Source organism: Lygodium microphyllum, chromosome 27 (genome assembly GCF_053477565.2).
Source record: "Lygodium microphyllum isolate KBCC chromosome 27, Lygodium_microphyllum_v1.1.10, whole genome shotgun sequence".
Taxonomy (NCBI): domain Eukaryota; kingdom Viridiplantae; phylum Streptophyta; class Polypodiopsida; order Schizaeales; family Lygodiaceae; genus Lygodium; species Lygodium microphyllum.
In genome coordinates, this window is record NC_141161.1 from 8,557,246 (window position 1) to 8,578,261 (window position 21,016).

Here is a 21,016-nt window from a genome sequence, read left to right on the forward strand (position 1 = left end):
AGGCATTTTTAGTGCAAAATGAAATGTTGCAGATCAAGGAGCTGGAGGTTTCTTGGATGCATTTCAATGCCAAGAATCCAATGTAAGTGTTTGTTTGTTAGTCTGAGTTTGTTTGATCTCCCATTTAATGGCTACAAGGTTTGGTATTATGAAGTAGCTACTAGATCTGAAAGCCAAAAGTATGTGACGAAAGTTAGGGTAATAGATTTCAACACCAGAAAGCCGACTATCTAGTGGGATCCTAATTCTGAGTTCATTTACCCCTTCAACCGGGCTAGAACCACTTTAGGTCAAGTGTGAACAAAAAAATTTGATCTAGATAAGTTATAGATTAGTGGCTAAGCTCATTTAGAAGGAGAAAAGCCAAGAACTCAAATGCCATGGGAGGGGGGGGGGTTTTTAAACATCTCCTCCATCCCCTAAAAAGTTGGATTTTCGAGCCTACAATGATGTTCTTCCTCATCCTAGGTATTGAATGCTTCAAATTTTCACTCTCCATCACTCCCATATGTGTGCGAGAAATGATGTAGTATTCAACAAGATAAAATATCAGTATTTCTCTCTCTTGTTTCTCTCTCCTCCTTCTTCCTTGTCTATATGGCTATTCATGAGAGAGACAATGAAGGATGATTTGACAAAGATGGATGTTAGTTCAGAAGCATAATGGGACGTGCATCCAGTTATTTGGAAGCACCAATGATTGGGAACTTTCATCGCCGCCTTCGTTTCCTCGAAATGCGAGATGTACGTATGCGAACTTTCAAGTAAGTGATCATATTTAATTTTAATGATGAATGATTAGTGTATATGATGAGAGAATGGTTGTAAATGATTAAGACAATTTTTTTAATGTCTACAATGTAAAAAAAACATTCATTTTCCTTTCTATATATAAAAAACAATAAAACTACAAAAAATTGAAATATGAGATTTAATGAAAAATGGGATCGTTTTTGGATTTTGAGGGTTCAAATGATACTTATATGGCATGAACTTGAATATGCTAATGGATCACACTTCTTATAAGTCATACAAATTGGAAAACTTTTAAAAAAAATTATGTTGAAATAAATGGAAAATTTTATTAAAAATAGTCAAAAGAAGAAAAAAAATAAGAAAAATTTAGTTTTTGTGCATATAAAATTATAAAAAATGAGAAAAACATTTATGAATGTATAAGGAAAGTGAAGCATGATGATTTTATTAGTTTGCCATTGTTTATGTATTAAAGTGTGTGTTTTAGGACACGTTTCTATGAAATTTTGTCAAGAAATCTCCCTACATTTGTGCAATCAATCTAACCGTAAGTGGTAGGGGGTGCAGGCCTGAAAAGGAAGTCTATTTAATTAAATTACTAATTTCATTGCATATTTTAACATATAGGATATGGTTCATATAAGTTTGAAGAGATTCAGTAGCATGGGTTAGCTCGATGCTGTTCCTTAGTGGCAATGCTGCACAACACAATTAGAAAGAAAGCATGAAAAGATTATTTGTGCTCTCCACATTGGCTAGTTTTTAGTTTATGTTGTTTGAATACACTTTGCATATGAAATTTAAATATGGTATTAGAAGATAAATTCCTAAATGCATGGCAATTGTATGTTTAGATAAAGACCAACATTGAGAGTGTAAGATTCCCCTTTTCTATAGGTTGGTGTGATATCTTGTGGAAAATCGATTAAGTGACGAATATATATAGTCTCTTGGATTGTTACACTTATATTATGAGAGGACTCTATTACATTCGTGTTCTATGTGTAAGATGACGCATCCTGGGGCTAATATCCCTACGGTATAGGAAAGCCATAGGAGCCACAACATTCTTCTCTAGAGGGATCTCTTTATGTATGTGAATTGAGGTGTTGATCACTTGTATGTTTAGATACTCCCTCTATGAAGTTGAAAAGGGTAAAACTGTTAGACTACAAATCAATACAAATGCGTTATTTATTTAGAGTAGTGTATGAGCTCTAGATGCTCTTGGTTGTGAGGCCATAATGGTGGTTTGGTCAGCATAGGAGGGCCTCTAGCTAGAGCCCTAGGGCTAGTGTTAGACCCATTTTAGGTCCCAACAAGTGATGTGTTTTTTGAGAGCTACTGATAAGTGGCAACTTTTGAATCTTGGTTAATAGGGACTAGTTAGCCAGTGTATACCAAAAAACATTGAAATAGATTTGTTATTTCTTGATAAACACCATCAAGCCAAGATTCAACAATAAGAAAGAGCTAAAAGGGATAAATGGAGAGTTGAAATCATTAGGAGGTATTCCCCTAAGCAAAGTAGTCCAATTTTCTTGGAAAAGTGAGGTCTCATTTACCCAATCAATATCCCAATCAGTTTGTTAAGGGAAGGAGGAAGCTCTAGCATTTCCCTTTCTCTGAAAAGTCAATCTACTTTAAGTGAGAGTATAACCCCACCAATAATTCCTAGAGCAAACTTTATCATCATGATGACACAACCCAATGCAATACTTATAGGAACACCGGATTGGTCAGTCTTAGGTTAAATTTTATGCCAGGAGGCATATTACACGGTGGATTCCGTGCCACGGTGGATTTCGTGAGGTTTTACAGTGGATTCCGTAAACTTTTATTACCAGGGCTCATACACAAAGTAGATTCTTTATGCCAGAAGTCGACGGGGACGCCTATCCTTGCGGGCGTTTTGTTAATTTTATGTGTACATAGGTGATTCCATGGCGGGTGATTCCGTAAAATACATATTTAATTAATAAACGTTTATGAGTTTAGATTGCACACTCGTGATAAATTAAGGTTAGGATTGATTTCTAACTAATTAATTTATTTATGTAGCTGAAGACTGCTAGGTATTCACTTTTATCGGTTTAATTGTATTATTTTACTAACGATTGTGAATGCTTCAGTTGATGTGTAGAGATAGCAGCAATGACGGTGGAAAGCATTGGAGGATAGCGTGTATTCAAATTTATCGTCAATATTTTGATGGGCGCATATCTTAGGAATGGCGTCTATATTTTGTCGCGCCTATTTATCAAGGTGTTTGATATTTATTTATTATTTTTGTATACGCATGGGTGCATGATTTAGATATTTGTATTTGGACATTGTATTTGGGTATGACTGACTACTTGGGCGCCCATTAGCTTTATTTCTATTTGGCACAAAAGTAAACTCAAAAGCTAAAGCGTGCTATTTTGTAATTTTGGCTATTATTTGAGCTTGAAGATGATTAATACATAAAATACATGCTTTGTGGAGCGCTCACACAAGGCATGGGGGGAGATTGCACCCAATTGGTCTCTTATTCATGTCGTGCAAGCTTTCTACATTGATTTGTGTGCAAAAATTAGAGTTCTTTTGTTCTTGGGGACCTTCTGACACTCACTATGCGCGCTTATGGCATCCGATCTGTGCACCAGTGGTATCATAGCGAAGCTGAGATCGAGAGCTTCCTATCGCTTACCATCTTGCACGAAGGCGGAGCTCGTGGAACGATCTATTACAACTATATATATCATCTCTCACTTGACTTGGGTCTCACCTATATATACTAACTCTACATCAATATGAATCATTCTTTGGGAGCATGTCTTGTGTATCTCTCTCGTACTCTCTCTCTCTCTCTCAACATGGTATTAGAGCTATGGATGCGTAGCAACAACAAGGAAGATAAGTTGTCTCATTGTTTATACTTGATTGAATTCTTTGCACAAGTAATGATTTGATACATGAACTTGTTCAAATTAGAAGTATTAGTTAATTTTGTCTTTAAAACCACTTGTCAATCGGAGTTCTGGATCAAAAGTTATGACAGTTCAGGATTCAAGACAACAATTCTGCTCGAATATGCGATTCTTTATTTAAAACTGTAATTCTAATTACAGTTTGTTAATCCCCAATTACAGTTTGTTAATCGCTCGTCTTCGTTAATTATGTTGATTACAACAAGCAAACATCTTGCTATTTTTAGCGATGTTTTATTATCATTCACGTTCTTTGCTCGACCGAAATAGTACTTTTCTTATATGCATCATCTTGTCTTGCACGTTACGCCTCTCTATTTCGGGCTTTCTTTTTAGTCACTCAATACTTTTCGTCGTTCTTACGTGCATCTCCCTATTTTGATTGTCATGCGTCTCAACTACGCTCGTCTTGATCATGGTTTGCAGATTCTGCGATCTTATCTTATTTGTTTTCTCTCGACATACAGGCATGGCCAATTGCGTAATTGTTAACGGATATCCGTCTAGCCAACGTTCGGTTCCCTTCTTCCAAGGACAAGGCTTTCCTGGGTGGAAAGCAAAGATGATGCTAATTCTTGAAGGTGACGAATTATTTGATATTGTTTTGGGCGACCTGTCTTGCCCAGTTCAACCTATTGATGTGATGAATAACAATTCTGTGATTACTAATGGTCCATTATTTGAACAATGGAAAATTGATCATACTGATTGGATTCGTTGTGACAAAGCGGCTTCGTTATAAATTGTCTACACTTCCTGACTCACTTATGTTGGATGTCTTTCATCTGGAAACCTCTCATGCTGTTTGGGAGTATCTTATCTCAACGTTTGAGAAGAAATCGGTCACCGAAATTTTATATCTCCAAACTTGTTTGAAGAATCTTCAATATAAGGTTGGTACTTCTATGCACTCTCATATCGAAGCTTTTAAAGACATTATCAATCAACTTGGTGCTGCCGGCGCTCCTGTTGCTAAAAATCAGATTGTTACTCAACTTCTTCATACCATCAAAGATCCTTTATATGACAATATCATAACTATTTTGTCTAACAAGGATGATATCAACTTTGACAAAGCATGTATATCTCTTATTGAATATTCTCAACGTCATGAGCATCATTTGGAAAATTCTAATGCTGTTTTGGTCACTCGCGAACAAAGGGATTTTGATGCTGCTTTTGTTGCTCGCAAGCATCCTGCTTCACGTTTTTAGCAGGGTGGACACCCTAATTAAGGTAGTAATTCTGTAAGGATCAAGGTATTCATCATGAGTTTACAGTTTCTTATTCTCCTCAGCAAAATGGTGTTGCTGAGCGCAAAAATCGCACTATTCTTAATGCTATACGTTGCATGCTTATACACTCTGGTTTTTCTTGAAAGTTTTGGACTGAAGCACTTCTACCAACCGTTTTTATTCAAAATCATCTTCCAATTACTACACCTGCTGGTAAAATTCCTTAACAATCTGGACAGGGAAAACACCTTCAGTCTCTCACTTTCGCACATTTGGCTGCATTGCTTATATTCATGTGCCCAAGGACACTCGACATAAGTTGGATCCTCCAGGTTTGAAGGTTTTTTTTTTTGGTTATTCAGATCATTCCAAAGGTTACAAATTTTATGATCCTTCTACTCAAAAGGTTATCATTAGTCATGATGCTATATTTAATGAGAAGACTATGGGTGGCACATGGTCGTCAGATGTTTCAGATGATACACAGTCTTTGCTTAGTGCATTTCCTTACTTGCTTTGTGATTCTAACTAATTCTGATGATCATAAACCTCCTTCACCTCCAAAGAAGATTGATGAAAATTTGGAGATCTATGTCGATCTTCCTATTGAGATAGAGCATGGATTCTATTCCATTGAATATGATGTCTTTGATGATGCTATGTCTGTCCAAGAGGATCCAATATCGTATATGGAAGCTATCAATTCGTCTCAAAGGGATCAATGGCAAGAAGCTATGCAAGCTGAGTATGATTCTTTAATCTCCAAAGGTACATGGATTCTTACTGAACTCCCCCCAAATCGTGTTCCTATCAAATGTAAATGGGTTTATAAAACCAAGACCAAAGCTGATGGATCGTTTGATAAGTTCAAAGCACGACTTGTTGCAAAAGGTTACTCACAAATTGCAGGAGTAGATTATCAAGAAACATTTTCTCCCGTTGTGTGCTCCACAACTGTTTGTATGATTTTGGCTTTTGCAACACTATTTGATCTAGAAATTCACCAAATGGATGTTAAAACGGCTTTTCTCAATGGAGATCTTGAAGAAGAAATCTATATGGAGCAACCTGAAGGTTTTATGATTGCAGGAAAGGAGCATCTTGTATGCCAGCTTCATCGTGCATTATATGGATTGAAGCAAGCCTCTCGTGCTTGGTATATTAAGATTGATCAGTTCCTCACATCTAAAGGTTTTGTTGCATGTTTTGCTGACCCAAATCTTTACATCAAAAGGGAGGACAAATATTTTATTATTCTTGCTCTATATGTTGATGATACTATTCTTGTGTCAAATAATATTGCTTTCTTGGATGCTATGAAGAAGCTTTTATCGACTGCATTTGACATGGTGGATCTTGGTGAGATACATTCTTGTTTGGGTATTCAAGTTCAACGACACTGACAACAAGGCATTCTTCTTCTTTGCCAGACAAAGTTTATTAATGATATTGTTAAGAAGTTTGGGTTGACAAATGCGCACTCTGCCAACACTCCCATTCTTTCAAGCTCTACCAAGGGTACATCTACAACACGCAATGAAGAATCAGCCATTCATCAACCTTTTGCTAATCTTGTTGGTTGTCTTCAATTTATTGGTTTAAACACAAGACCATATATTTTATTTGCAGCTAACTTTTTGGGATAGTATCTTTCTTCCCCTTCCACTATTCATTGGAGTGCTGCAAAACGTATTCTTAAGTACCTCAAGGGTACTAAGGAATTTGGTCTTATTTATCGTTGTCGAGAGGATTCTTCTTTATCTTCTTCAACTTCTCTTGACCTTATTGGATATACAGATGCTGATTGGGAAAGTTCACACTTATCCATGCGATCTACAAGTGGGAATTGTTTCTTTGTAAATGGATGTTTGGTTTCTTGGTCCAGCAAGAAACAACGATGTGTTGCGGTTTCTACAACTGAGGCCGAATATGTTGCTGCATCATTAGCAGCTCGCGAGCTAGTTTGGCTTCGACAACTACTTGTAGATTTGGGACATCCTTCATCATCTAGTACACCTCTTCGATGCGATAACCAAAGTGCTATTAGTCTTACCAAAGACTATATACAACATAGTAAATCAAAGAATATTTCCATTCATTATCATTATGTTCGACATGAAGTCAAGAAAGGTTCCATTATGGTGGAACATTGTCCTAGTGATCAAATGGTTGCAGACAGTTCATTAAGACATGCACTTGGTATTGTTCCAAGTTCTTGTCTCACTGATTGAGGCATGTATCATTGTATTCAAGAAAACTTTATAGTAAATCATTTTTGTATCGTAGGTATGTGTAGGGGCTCGGGTTTTTCCCTTGTTCTCCCCAAGGGTTTTTTCACTCGCAGCCAAAGACCTTTGTTTGAGTGGGGATGTTACAACTATATATATCATCTCTCACGTGACTTGGGTCTCACCTATATATACTAACTCTACATCAATATGAATCATTCTTTGGGAGCATGTCTTATGTATCTCTCTCGTACTCTCTCTCTCTCTCAACACAATCGAGCTCTACAGTCATTTTCATCGCAAACGGTCGATACGGGTGTGTTCCTAGCAGTTAAGAACCCCTATCTGCAGCCTCTGATTGTGAAGGACTGGCCTGAGGAGGCGGAGGACCACTTGCACATCTCCTTCTTCAAGTTGTTTTGAACAGAGAATAGATGACGGAACAAAATATGGACAATTTAATGGCTGAAGGTGATTTACCTGAACCAACGATGGAACAAAAATAAGATTTAATTATGATGCAGCCTGATGAAGAATGAAGAGCCCGAAAATATTTGCAAGTTCAATTGGCCAATTTGCAATGACCTACCACTGACAAAGATGGACCGCAACCCGAAGATCTTATCCGACGTACCATCAATGCGATACTTGAAGCCCAATCCATCCACAAAGAAACAATGATAAGTAAAAGAAACTTCAAATTTCGTACTTTCAATGGATCTCGAGATGGAAAGACTGTACTTGCATTTATCAATCAGTTTGATGATTACTTTCATGAAGAGACATATGCTGAGAAAGACAAAATTAAATGTGTCACTAATCATTTAGTCGATCGAGCATCTCTATGTTGGACTGTGGTTCGCAAGAGCATTGATTGTCCCACTACCTGGGAGAGTTTCCAAAAAAAGTTTTTTCAGAATTTCCTTCGTCCTGAATTCCATGAAAAAGCCATAAAGAAATGGGATCTTCTACAGCAAAGAGATCGTGAACCTATTTTCCAATACACTGAACGTTTTTGGGATGCCCTACTGCAACTACGCATGCTCGAAGATGTACCTGAAGCAACTCACAAACGCAAGTTTATGTCTGGCCTACTTGGACATTACTATGCTGAAGTTAATATGTTCAAGCCAACAACCCTTGAAGATGCAGTTTCCTTGGCTCATGACACTGAAGATAAGATTAGAGGAAGAGACAAGCGACCACAACAATTTCAAGCTAATGGTAACTATGGTTCCAAGCAATTCAATTCAAATTTTTGAAGATTCAACCAAAGTCATTTTCTTCCATCTTCATTCCGTAAGTCTTGGACATGACCACCTGCTTTGCCATCAAATACCAATCCAAACCCTAAGCCATCCTCACAGCCAAATCCCAATATTCCTAGACTTCCTGCAATTACCAACAATGTATCTAAAGCCAAACCTATAGTTTGTTACAAATGCCATCAACTTGGACATCTAGCAGCCAATTGTCAATCGAAAAAGCCACCTGTCCATATCAATTATCTTGGAGCAATGGAAGATGAAGAACGTGAGGAAATGCCTAACTTTACAGAAGATGATGACGACATTGGTACAACTTCAGATACTTTGCCAGGTATGCCAACTCCACATTCTAAATTGACAATGAAATGTTTTGTGCATGGTAAAGAAAAGATTATTTTACATGATGATGGTAGCACACATGATTTTATTTCTGCAAAGTTAGTGAAAGAATTGAAATTACAAACTATTTCTACACATTATCGCATTAAAGTAGCATTCCTAGGCACAAGATATAATGGAACACAAGAGGTGCATAACTTAGAAATTAAAATTGGTGAATATACTGAACGAAGGAATTTCCTAGTTGTACCTTTGCAGTCTAGTGATATTATCTTAGGTATGCCTTGGCGTCATTATTATAATCCTGACATAGATTATTCTACGCATTCAATTAAAATTTATTTTCAAGGAAAACCAATTACATTGCATGGTATGCATGCATCCAATAATTTTCCACTGCTTACTCATACCCAAGCTAAACGTGCATTACGTAAAAGTAGTAAATCTTATTTAATTTGGGTAAATGAACTTCAAGCTAAGGAAAAACATATGCATCCTAGGCATACACAATTTCTTGCTCCATTTAAAGATTGTTTTGCCGATGATTTACCACCTGGACTACCACCTTTACGTCCTGAAGATCACAAAATAGATTTAATTCATGGTACACAACCACCATGTAAAGCACCATATAGGCATAACCAAATTGAACAGAAAGAAATTCAAAATCAAGTAGAAGAATTGCTAAATAGATGATTAATTAGACCTAGTAGTTCTCCATTTGGCGCACTTGTTTTATTGGTAAAGAAGAAGAATAATACTTATTGCATGTGCATTGATTATCATGTCCTAAATAAAATTACAGTTAAGAATAGATATCCGCTTCCTAGGGTAGATGATCTTATGGATAAACTACAAGGTTCTGCCATATTCAGTAAGATAGATCTTAAATCTGGTTATCATTAAGTAAGATTGGATAAATCTGATATATTCAAAACTACATTTAGAACACAATTTGGACACTATGAATTTCTAGTGATGCCTTTTGGTCTAACTAATGCACCTGCTACATTTAGTCGAATGATGAATCGCATATCTCTGAAATATCAGCATTGTGTTATAGTATTCTTTGATGATATATTGGTATTCAGTAAAAATGAGAATGAGCTTTATGAACATCTGTCTTTAGTTTTCAAGTTGTTAAAAGATAATCAATTGTATACTAATGTAGAAAAGAGTGAATTCTTTCAAATAGAAATTGAATATCTAGGACACATTGTTTCATCAGAAGCTATTAAGGTTGACCCTAAAAAGATAGAAGCAATTTTAAATTGGCCCATACCCAAAAATATGAATCAGTTACGTTCTTTTCTAGGTCTTGCTAGTTTTTACAAAAAGTTTGTAAGGAAATTTTCATTACTTGTCAAGAATCGCGTGGTGGAGGGGATTGCTCAAGATGCTGCGCCGAACACACACAGAATGCACAAGGAGAAGCTCACTCAAGAGACAAGAAGAGAGATGGAGGCCAAAACGTTTTCTTGCTGATTTCTTCTTCTTCTTTCACACACTTCACAATATACACAAAGTATAGATAAGATACAACATAAAAGGAAAGTGGCCTACTAAGTCAAACAATGCATAACCGACTACACTAGTCGAATGGCGCTATAACTATGCCAGCTGTAAATAGGTGTAACAACCTGAATATAATAAGTAATGAGTCAGTGGCCATGTGAGAGTCATAATGACCACCGACGTGCTAAGTGTAGACGTGTGGACCCATCTAACCAGGCGGTCCATCATCCATGTCCACATGTGTTGAGCTTGCCATCTCAACACTCCCCCTCAAGCTCAACTGCATCTCTGCAACTCCAAGTAAGCTTCGAAACTTTTGAAGCTTCTCTGTACCCAATGCCTTCGTGAAGATATCAGCTATCTGATCCTGTGTGCTGACATACACCAAGTCAATCTCACCTGCTAGTACCTTCTCTCTCACAAAGTGGTAGTGTATCTCAATATGTTTTGTCCTGGCATGGAACACAGGGTTCCTAGCCAACTGTATACTGCTCATGTTGTCACAATAAATGACAACTGGACCTTCCACCTGCACATCCAAATCAGCCAATAACTTTTGCAGCCATACTACCTCACATGCTGCAACAGCAGCACCTCTATACTCAGCCTCTGTACTCGACAAAGCAATTGTAGATTGCTTTTTGCTGCTCCAAGCAACTGCTGCACTACCAAGAGAGAACATGTATCCGCTGGTAGATCTTCTATCCGACATACTACCAGCCCAATCTGCATCTGTGTATCCAAACACATGTACGTCTGTACCTGCCTCATAGAAAAGTCCATAATGTAATGTGGACTTGACATATCTCAATATGCGTCTCACTGCATCCAAATGTGGCTTTCTAGGTACTTGCATAAACTGACTCACAAGACCAACAGCATAGCTCAAGTCTGGCCTTGTAATGGTCATGTAGATCAAACTCCCCACTATCCTCCTGAACATAGTAGGGTCTTCTATCTCATCCCCAACATCAGCACTCAGCTTTACATTCTGCTCCAACGGGACTGAAAGTGGTTTGCATGCAGTCATACCATACTTGGACAACATATCTAAGCCATACTGTCTTTGGGACAGCCATATACCATCATCACATCTGATCACCTCAATGCCAAGGAAGTACCTTAGCTCACCTAAATCCTTCATCTCAAACTTCATCTTCAAACAACCCTTGCCTTCAGCAATCCCACTATCACTATCACCTGTAATAATCAAGTCATCCACATAGATGACTATGATGACCAAACCTGTATCTCCCTTTCTCACATAAAGTGAGTGATCAGCATCAGAAACATAAAAGCCAATATTGACAAGATACTCTCTGATCTTGTCAGACCATGCTCTAGGTGCTTGCTTGAGCCCATAGAGTGCCTTCTTCAACCTGCACACATACGTGGGATGCTCTAAATCTTCATAACCTGCTGGCTGATCCATATACACTTCTTCCTGCAAATCACCATGAAAGAAGGCATTCTTTACATCCATTTGCTGCAACCTCCAACCTTTGGCTGCTGCCAAAGCAATCACACATCTGATAGTTGCCATCCTAGCAACTGGACTGAAGGTTTCATCATAATCTATGCCATATGTCTGGGCATAGCCTTTTGCAACCAGCCTAGCTTTGTACCTGCTAATAGAACCATCTGCATTGTGCTTAATCTTATAAACCCACTTACATCCAATAGCTTTCTTTCCCTTTGGCAATGATACTAGATCCCAAGTCTTATTGGCCTCTAGTGCAGCCATCTCCTCATCCATTGCTGCATCCCAATGAGCATGACCAACAGCCTCCTCAAAACATGTGGGCTCAACATCCTCAACTAGTTTCACCATATAAGCATAATGGTGAGCTGCATAACCCTCAAAACCAAATCTTTTAACAGGGTATCTCACCCTGCTAGACCTGCGTACCACTGGATCACTCAATGGAGTCTTTGCATTAACACGTGCTCTCTGCACACCTGGAGTTCTCACTGAAGGAATGCCAAGCTCATCATCTAAGCTCTCTGAGCCACTGGAGTCTCCATCAAGAACTGCATCAATGCCTTCTGACACTTTATTCTTTCCTTTGTCTTTACCTGTAGTGCTACTAGATGCACCTGAAGATGTAGAGGTACTCCTTAGTCTCCCAGACCAAGGACTACTAGATGATGTCTCTGGTCCACTAAGAGTCCGTGATTCTTGCTTTTCAGCCTGCACATGAGTGTCATGATCATCATCAACATCCAATGCATCACCACTAGATGCATACCAGCTGCTCATTTCATCAAAGATGACATCCCTGCTCACTCTAAACTTACATGTGACAGGGTTGTAACAGCGATACCCTTTCTGCTCTAAAGAGTATCCAATAAAGACACACTTTTCAGCCTTTGGATCCAGTTTCTTTCGCAACTCATCTGGCACATGAACATACGCAATGCAGCCAAATACTTTCAAGTGTGAAACATCAGGCTTCTTACCTGTAAAACATTCTTCGGGGGTCATACCATGAACTGCAGTTGTGGGAGTTCTGTTCATAATATAAACAGCAGTATGAACAGCCTCAGACCAAAAATGCTTAGGCATATTCTTTTCAGCCATCAAGGCGCGTGCAACTTCTGCAATATGCCTGTTTTTCCTTTCTGCAACCCCATTTTGCTGTGGGGTATACCTGCATGTGAACTGTCTCTTTATCCCATGAGACCTCAGAAAATCATTGAACTCATTTGAGAGGTACTCTCCCCCTCCATCTGACCTCAGGCACTTTACTTTCAAGCCTGTTTCTCTTTCAACTGCAGCCTTGAAAGTTCTAAAGTGCTCAAAAGCTTCACTCTTTTCCTTCATAAAATATACCCACAGCTTTCTAGAGCAATCATCAATGAATGTGACAAAGTATGAACTGCCTCCAAGAGATACATTTTGTGTAGGCCCCCAAATGTCTGTATGCACAACATCAAGGATATTTCTGCTTACATCTCTGTCATGTGAAAAGGGTTGTCTTGCCTGCTTACCAAACTGACATGCTTCACATACCTTCTGAAATTCTGCAACTTTAAATGTAGGCAAACCTGTAACCAACCCTTTGGACTGCATTAATTTCAGCCTTTGTACATTTGCATGTCCAATGCGTTTGTGCCAAATTTCAATGTCTGCAACAACACCTTTTCCTTTGGCATACATAGCCGCATTCATAGTAGGAATTCCAGCATCTAGAGTGAACATACGTCCAACTCTACTTCCCTTTGCTACCAACCTGCACTTGTCATTGAAGTCTTCTACAAAGCAGCCCTTTGCATTAAATCTGACTTGCAGCCCTTGCTCTACCATTTGACCGACTAACACCAAATTCTTTGTAATAGATGGCACATGTAATACATCTGAAAGACTCTTTGTCTTACCATCATGCAAGGACAAGGGAACTTTTCCAATGTGTGAAATTGGGTGGCATGAGTCATCACCCGTCTGCACATAACCTGCATTCTGCAAATCCTGCATCTCTCCAAACCATTCTGCATGGCTGGTCATATGATTGGATGCACCTGAATCAACATACCAAACATCTTCATGTGTTCCCTTTCCTGTAACAGCATTCAGCATATGCTGCATAACGAACAAACGTTCATTTTTGTCTTCATTCTGTCGTGAAGACGATGCATAGTTTCCTTGCTGCAACTTACCACTGCGGATATCATCTCTCTTAGCATAACATTGGGCTGCAATATGACCTGTTTTGCCACAGTAGTGGCACACAATACCAGAGTTGTTAGAACCTCTATTCTTCCATCCACCTCTTCCTCTAAAGCTCCCCCTGCCTCTAAAGTTACCACGACCTCCTGAAACCTGCATATCGCCAAATTGTTGATTCAATCTGTTTTGCTGGTTATCACTACCACGTCCTACACCACGGCCTCTTGAAGAGAACCTGCCACGTCCCCTTCCAGAACTGGAGTAGAAAGCTTGGACCTGTTCACCACTTCTTTCAGATGTCTCACTCTGCATGTTGATCTCTTCAGTGATCATAAGAGAGACCAATTCATCGAAATCTGGAAATGGCTTTCTGACATATACGGAAGTTACAAAAGACTTCCAAGCCTTTTCATTGTTAAGTCCACCCAAGGTAGACGACACCAAATCATCATCATCGGGCATTGCATCAATCGCTGCCAATGCATCTGCAATGCTTCTTACCTTCAGTGCATACTCATTGATAGACATCTTCCCTTTCTTTAATGTATTCAACTCTTGCTTGAGTTGAATCTTTCGTGCCTTTGTATTTACAGAAAACATACTTTCAAGTATGGTCCAAGCTGCATATGCATTCTCTGCATTTCTAATGTGTCCCAGCATGTTATTGTCAATTACTGCAGACAACCAATACATGACCTTCTTGTCTTTTGCATTCCATTCCTTTCGTGCCTTTGTCTCTTCTGCAGTTGGAGGATCACTCACCTCCGGCTCCTTTTCTTCACCTGAAACGAACTCGTAGAGGCCTTTTCCAATAAGAAAGTTCGTGACACGGAACTTCCATGAAGGGTAGTTATTCTTGTCGAGCTTCTCAATGATAGGGCTTCCACTATTCTCTGCCATTATCACAATAATAATACCAAACAGCAAGCAAATCTTCTGCAACCCTCAACCTGTAGTACACAGCAATTCACCAGATAGCCTTTTCCACTGTCTGCTCAACAATACATGCAATCTGCAACCAGTTTGCAGATAAACCTTGTGTTTACTCACTGGTAAACACCTTTGAACTTACAGATCTGAAATCTGTAACCTGCGCACCCACGTTCGGTCAATACAGTCGAAGTCACAGTGTACCCCGAAACTGCTGTCCGCAACCTTGCGGCTCTAAAACGGGCCCTGAAACGGCCTCAAATGCCCAAAATCTCTGCGGGAAAGCCCTAAAGGGTTTATCTGCAGAATATACAGCGCTCTTCGCGCACACCAAATCTCACTGCAATCTGAGATTTTTGCTCTGCCCTGCTTCCGGTGCCTCCACAGGCACTATCCAAGAGAAGGAGTGGAAGAATGGGAGAGATTCTTACCCGTAGCTTGCTTGCTCGAACCTTGCTTCTTCTCCTTCACTTCAACCTTCGAAATCAGCCTCTCTCAATGGCGCGGCTCTGATACCATGTCAAGAATCGCGTGGTGGAGGGGATTGCTCAAGATGCTGCGCCGAACACACACAGAATGCACAAGGAGAAGCTCACTCAAGAGACAAGAAGAGAGATGGAGGCCAAAACGTTTTCTTGCTGATTTCTTCTTCTTCTTTCACACACTTCACAATATACACAAAGTATAGATAAGATACAACATAAAAGGAAAGTGGCCTACTAAGTCAAACAATGCATAACCGACTACACTAGTCGAATGGCGCTATAACTATGCCAGCTGTAAATAGGTGTAACAACCTGAATATAATAAGTAATGAGTCAGTGGCCATGTGAGAGTCATAATGACCACCGACGTGCTAAGTGTAGACGTGTGGACCCATCTAACCAGGCGGTCCATCATCCATGTCCACATGTGTTGAGCTTGCCATCTCAACATTACTTGCATTACCTTTGACTAAACTTTTAAAGAAGGGTATTGTTTACCACTGGTCTGATAATCAACAAAAGTCCTTTGATTTATTGAAACATGCATTAAACCATGCTCTTGTATTACAACTACCTGATTTCAATAGACCATTCTTTTTAGTAGTTACTTATGCTAGTGGATCTGGAATAGGAGCCGTATTTATGCAAAATAACCATCCCATAGCCTATTTTAGCTGTAAACTGAAACCATCTGAACTTAAATATTCTACATATGATAAAGAATTGCTAGCTGTAGTACAAGCCTTACGTCAATGGAAACATTACTTAATGGGTTTTGAATTTATGATTAAAACTGACCAACAAAGTATTAGACATCTCCTTAGTCAACCCCAAATATCTGACCGACATTTCAAATGGGCAGCTTTCATTCAAAGTTTTCATCCCCTTATACAATATCAACCAGGAAAAGAGAATGTAGTAGCCGACGCTTTAAGTAGAAGACCAAAAATTCATAATATTTCTGTCATATCATTTGATTTGCTTATCCCTATGAAAGATATCTATCATCAGGATATTACTTTTCAAGCTGATTGGAATAAATTAGTTGCACATAATTGGATTCCTATTGATTCGCTATCTTACGATAATGGATTCATGTTTTATGAAAAGAGATTATGTGTGACAGTTCCATTTAGATCTTTTGTTTTGAATGAGATTCATTGTCCTCCATATCAAGGTCATAGAGGTATTATATCTACTTTGCGTACATTGACTGAAGATTTTTATTGGCCACATATGGATACTAATGTATCTAACTTTGTTTCTGAATGTTTAGTTTGTCAAAGAGTTAAAAGACACCATGGTAAACAGTATGGTTTGCTAATGCCTTTATCTATTCCATCACGACCATGGGAATAGATTTCAATGGATTTTATTACTGGTTTACCTAACACTAAAGCTAACCATGATATGATTTGGACTGTTGTAGACAGGCTTAGCAAACAAGCATATTTCATTCCATGCAAGAAAACTTTAACTGCATCTCAAGCAGCTCAATTGTTTTTGAAAACTGTTTTTACTAATCATGGTTTACCAAAAGTTATTATTTCTGATCGTGATTCTAGATTTTGTAATACTTTTTGGATTACTTTGTTTGCTAACTTAGGAACAAAGATTGATTTTTCATCTGTATTTCATCCTGAAACTAATGGTCAAACAGAAGCTACTAACAGTACTATTTTAGATCTTTTACATGCTTACACTATTTCAAAACCACACACATGGGATACACATCTATATTTACTTCAGTTTGCCTATAATAATACACCACATACAGCTACAAAGAAAGCACCATTTGAAGTTATTTATGGTTATAGATTGCCTAACCTGTTGCATCATTATCAAACAAAATTCAAACAGCTGATGATATTGCTAACATGAAGGCTACTATTTTGGATGAAGTTAAATGGGCACACGATTTAGATATTTGTATTTGGACATTGTATTTGGGTATTCCTGACTACTTGGGCACCCATTAGCTTTATTTCTATTTGGCACAAAAGCAAACTCAAAAGCTAAAGCGTGCTATTTTGTAATTTGCGCTATTATTTGAGCTTGAAGATGATTAATACATAAAATACATGCTTTGTGGAGCACTCACACAAGGCATGGGGGGAGATTGCACCCAATTGGTCTCTTGTGCAAGCTTTCTACATTGATTTGTGTGCAAAAAGTAGAGTTTTTTTGTTCTTGGGGACCTTCTGACGCTCACTACGCGCGCTTACGGCATCCAATCTGTGCACCAAAATTCCTCTACCCATTTTTAATGAGTTAGTAGAGGAAGATGTGGAACTTCACATTAGTGAGTTCTAGAAATTAATATTTAATTTTTGAATTTAGGAGGAAGGACATCTCATGATGTTTTTCAATGTGACTCTAGAACGAAGAGCTACAATGTTGTATCATGGCTTGGAAGATGGAACCATAACCATGATTGATTTATTCTTTGTGGCCTTCTAAAAAGAGTTTACCCTAGAGAGAGGTGATCAATGTACTGGCTACATGTTTTGAATATAACACGCCAAGAACCTCATGAGAATGCTCGATCTTATGCCAAGAAACTAAAATAGGTGTTTTGCAAATTGCAAACCTCTATTCCTATTCCACTTATTGCCAACTATAGTACTTTCAACATGGATTAAACTTCAATATCCAACTACAATTGAGTAATGTTGCTCTTAATGATATAGATACTACTATTACACAAGTACAAGAGATAGAGTCCTGCTTATAAGTGGCCTACTAAACAGCACCCTACCACGGCACAAAGAGAAACTCGAACTGACCAAAAGAGGCCGCAAATACATTTATTGGCCATAAAAACCTACAAGAAACCTTGCAAATACATTTACTAGCCATAAAAACCTGCAAGAAACCTTTCTTCTTCACCAAGAACCATTGCTCCAAAACACACGAGGAAATGGCGCATAAGAAATGGATAGATGAAAACCATCCTCACCCTCTTCCTCTTCCTCACTCTCCATTAGATTTGGCAATGAAGCACAAGAGAGAAAAAAACAAGAATGAGAAAGATGAGAATTGTGCCAAAATGGGAAAGAGGAAAATAAAGCGTGAGAGGAGAAGATAAAGGAAGAGAGAGGTTGTAACCACCTCAACCTCCCACCTCCTCAAATCACTCGACAAGCCTCTTCATTTTCTTTTCTTGATATATAAAATTGAATTTGCATACATCTTGGCTAAGGTCTAAAGACCCTTCAATTTTTTAAATGAAACAAAAAGTGTTGACCATTCTTTTCCTTAATTTTACATTTTTTAATGTAATCCTTTTGGACTACACATTTTACATTGCTTCATATTTGATTTTTTTACCAAGAGAATACAAAAGCAAAATGCCATTTCATAAAAGATGTTTCCATGTGAGCACATTTTGGTGCCTATATTTACAAAAATTTGGGGATTATCATTCCTCCTCTTCCAATATTGTGAGCGTTCTTGCAAACACTTTGAAAATACACTTTTGCCTTGGAATAAGCACCTTATGTTTTGATGAAGAAACTACAACTCTTCCCTTCACTTCACTTCAAATTGGACCACCTCAATTGACACTCGTCCAAAGACACCATACTTCTTCACACACATCCACATTCAACTTCAAATCTCATTTTGAACTTTTTCTTCACACCAACATTTCAAAAAAAATATTTCACTTTGACTTCAAAAGAGCACAAGGCAAAACACCATCCAAAGGAACACAAGCATGCCCACAATCTTTAGCAAAGAAGGAAATGTGAACCACCAACTTAACATGATTATACTTTGATCATCATTTAAAAAATATATATATGGAGCACCAAAAGCCATCACATATGATCGTGTGGATATCGTTGTTGTTGACGCTGCTTCTTCTTCTGTTAATCTTCTTCTTCTTCTTCTTCTTCATCCTCTTCTCCTCCTCCTCCTCCTTCTTCTTCTTCTTCATCTTCTTCTTTGAGGTCCAATTGAACAATATCTTCCTCTATTTACATGCCTATTGTTGCTTCTAACTCTTCGTGTGCGTGGTTCTTATCGTCAGAATCAACCTCCTGGTGTGCTTCCTGTGGGATGTTTGCATCCATCATACCAGTAGCAACTGCTGCTACTATTGAGTTCGCCCGATCGTACGATCAGTCAAATGCGTGCCTAGGTAGATGATTTTGTCAGTGAATAAAGAGACTGGAGGAGAGGTCATAACCTCACTCACCTTTGATTGTAGCCCTTTTGAGGATTTTGCTCTATTCTTTTATGATAAAATTCCAATGCACTTGAGCTCATTATTCACAACAGGTAAACCAAAAATATCTAGGAAGAAATGATTGACCTCCTCCAAAAATTGATTAGGCACGGTAGTGAAAATTTCTTTGGCATAACATCGGCATGTGGGGCTGTGCCTCCTCTTTGAATAGGATCGTAGTGCTTGCAGAGGTCCTCATAATTCTCGACTTGTAGTGCTTGCAAAGGTCCTCGTAATTCATTATGGAGAAGTTCTCAGGCCATTCACCAGACATGATCTTGCACTAAATGTCGCAATCATCCACAATAGTCGATGATGTTGGGCCATTGCTCCTGCTGTAGGATGGTGATGATGATGAGTCATCCTTTCCCAATGCAGAAAGTGTCATAGCCCTGAATGCTCGTATCAACGGCCAAGATGAAGAGATAAGAGACTACCCGAGGGTGCAGATTGATGCCTGCCACAGATTCTGGGGTGATTTTTGCTTGTTGGGTGGAAGAAAGAAGGAGAGGCTCCAACATCGACCTCTGGTGGAGGAACAAGTAGTAGAAAAATTGAACGTAGCAACCATCTTCTTCTCCATCTTCTCATTGATAAAGCATTCTTCTTCTTGATTTTAAAAAATCCATATTTCCTTCTTGAGCATTACAACCAAGAAATAAAGCTTTTCATGGCCCAAAATATGGCTGCAAATCCTTCTCTTGCAAGCTTCATGACCACCTCTTTCCGGGCCAGTGCACCAAATGAACATCACCCTGCCACAGCACAAAGAGAAGCTCGAACTGGCCAAGAGAGGTTGCAAATACATTTGCTAGCCATAAAAACTTGCAAGAAACCTTTCTTCTCACCAAGTACCATTGCTCCAAAACACACAAGAAATGGATAGATGAAAACCATCCTCACCCTCTTCCTCTTTCTTACTCTCCATTAGATTTGGTAATGAAGCACAAGGGAGAAAGAAACAAGAATGAGAAAGATGAGAGTTTTGCCAAAATGGGAAAGAGGGAACTATGTTAAAATATGTGGGATCTAGAGCATGGCAGATGCAGAAGCTATGGAGATTGAAAGAGGAAAAGGAAACTCATGAAGACATTAACCCTGACAAGGGCAAATTGTTACACAAGTGAACTAGGTTCCAAGATTGAGACTTGGACTCATAAACACAATCTTGTGTATTGACAGTGACATGACACTTTATTGGAAAGCAAAGAGTACTATCATTGCATTAGAAAAAGAGTGCAAGTACAATGCTTTATAGGATTTGAGTGGTGGTACTTTCTCCTATTGTGCATATGGGATTCTGGTCCTGAGCCCTCACTGCTCCTCACAAATGGACTGAAGTAGGTGTGCTTGTAAATATCTCAACACCCCTCCTCAATCACAACTAGAA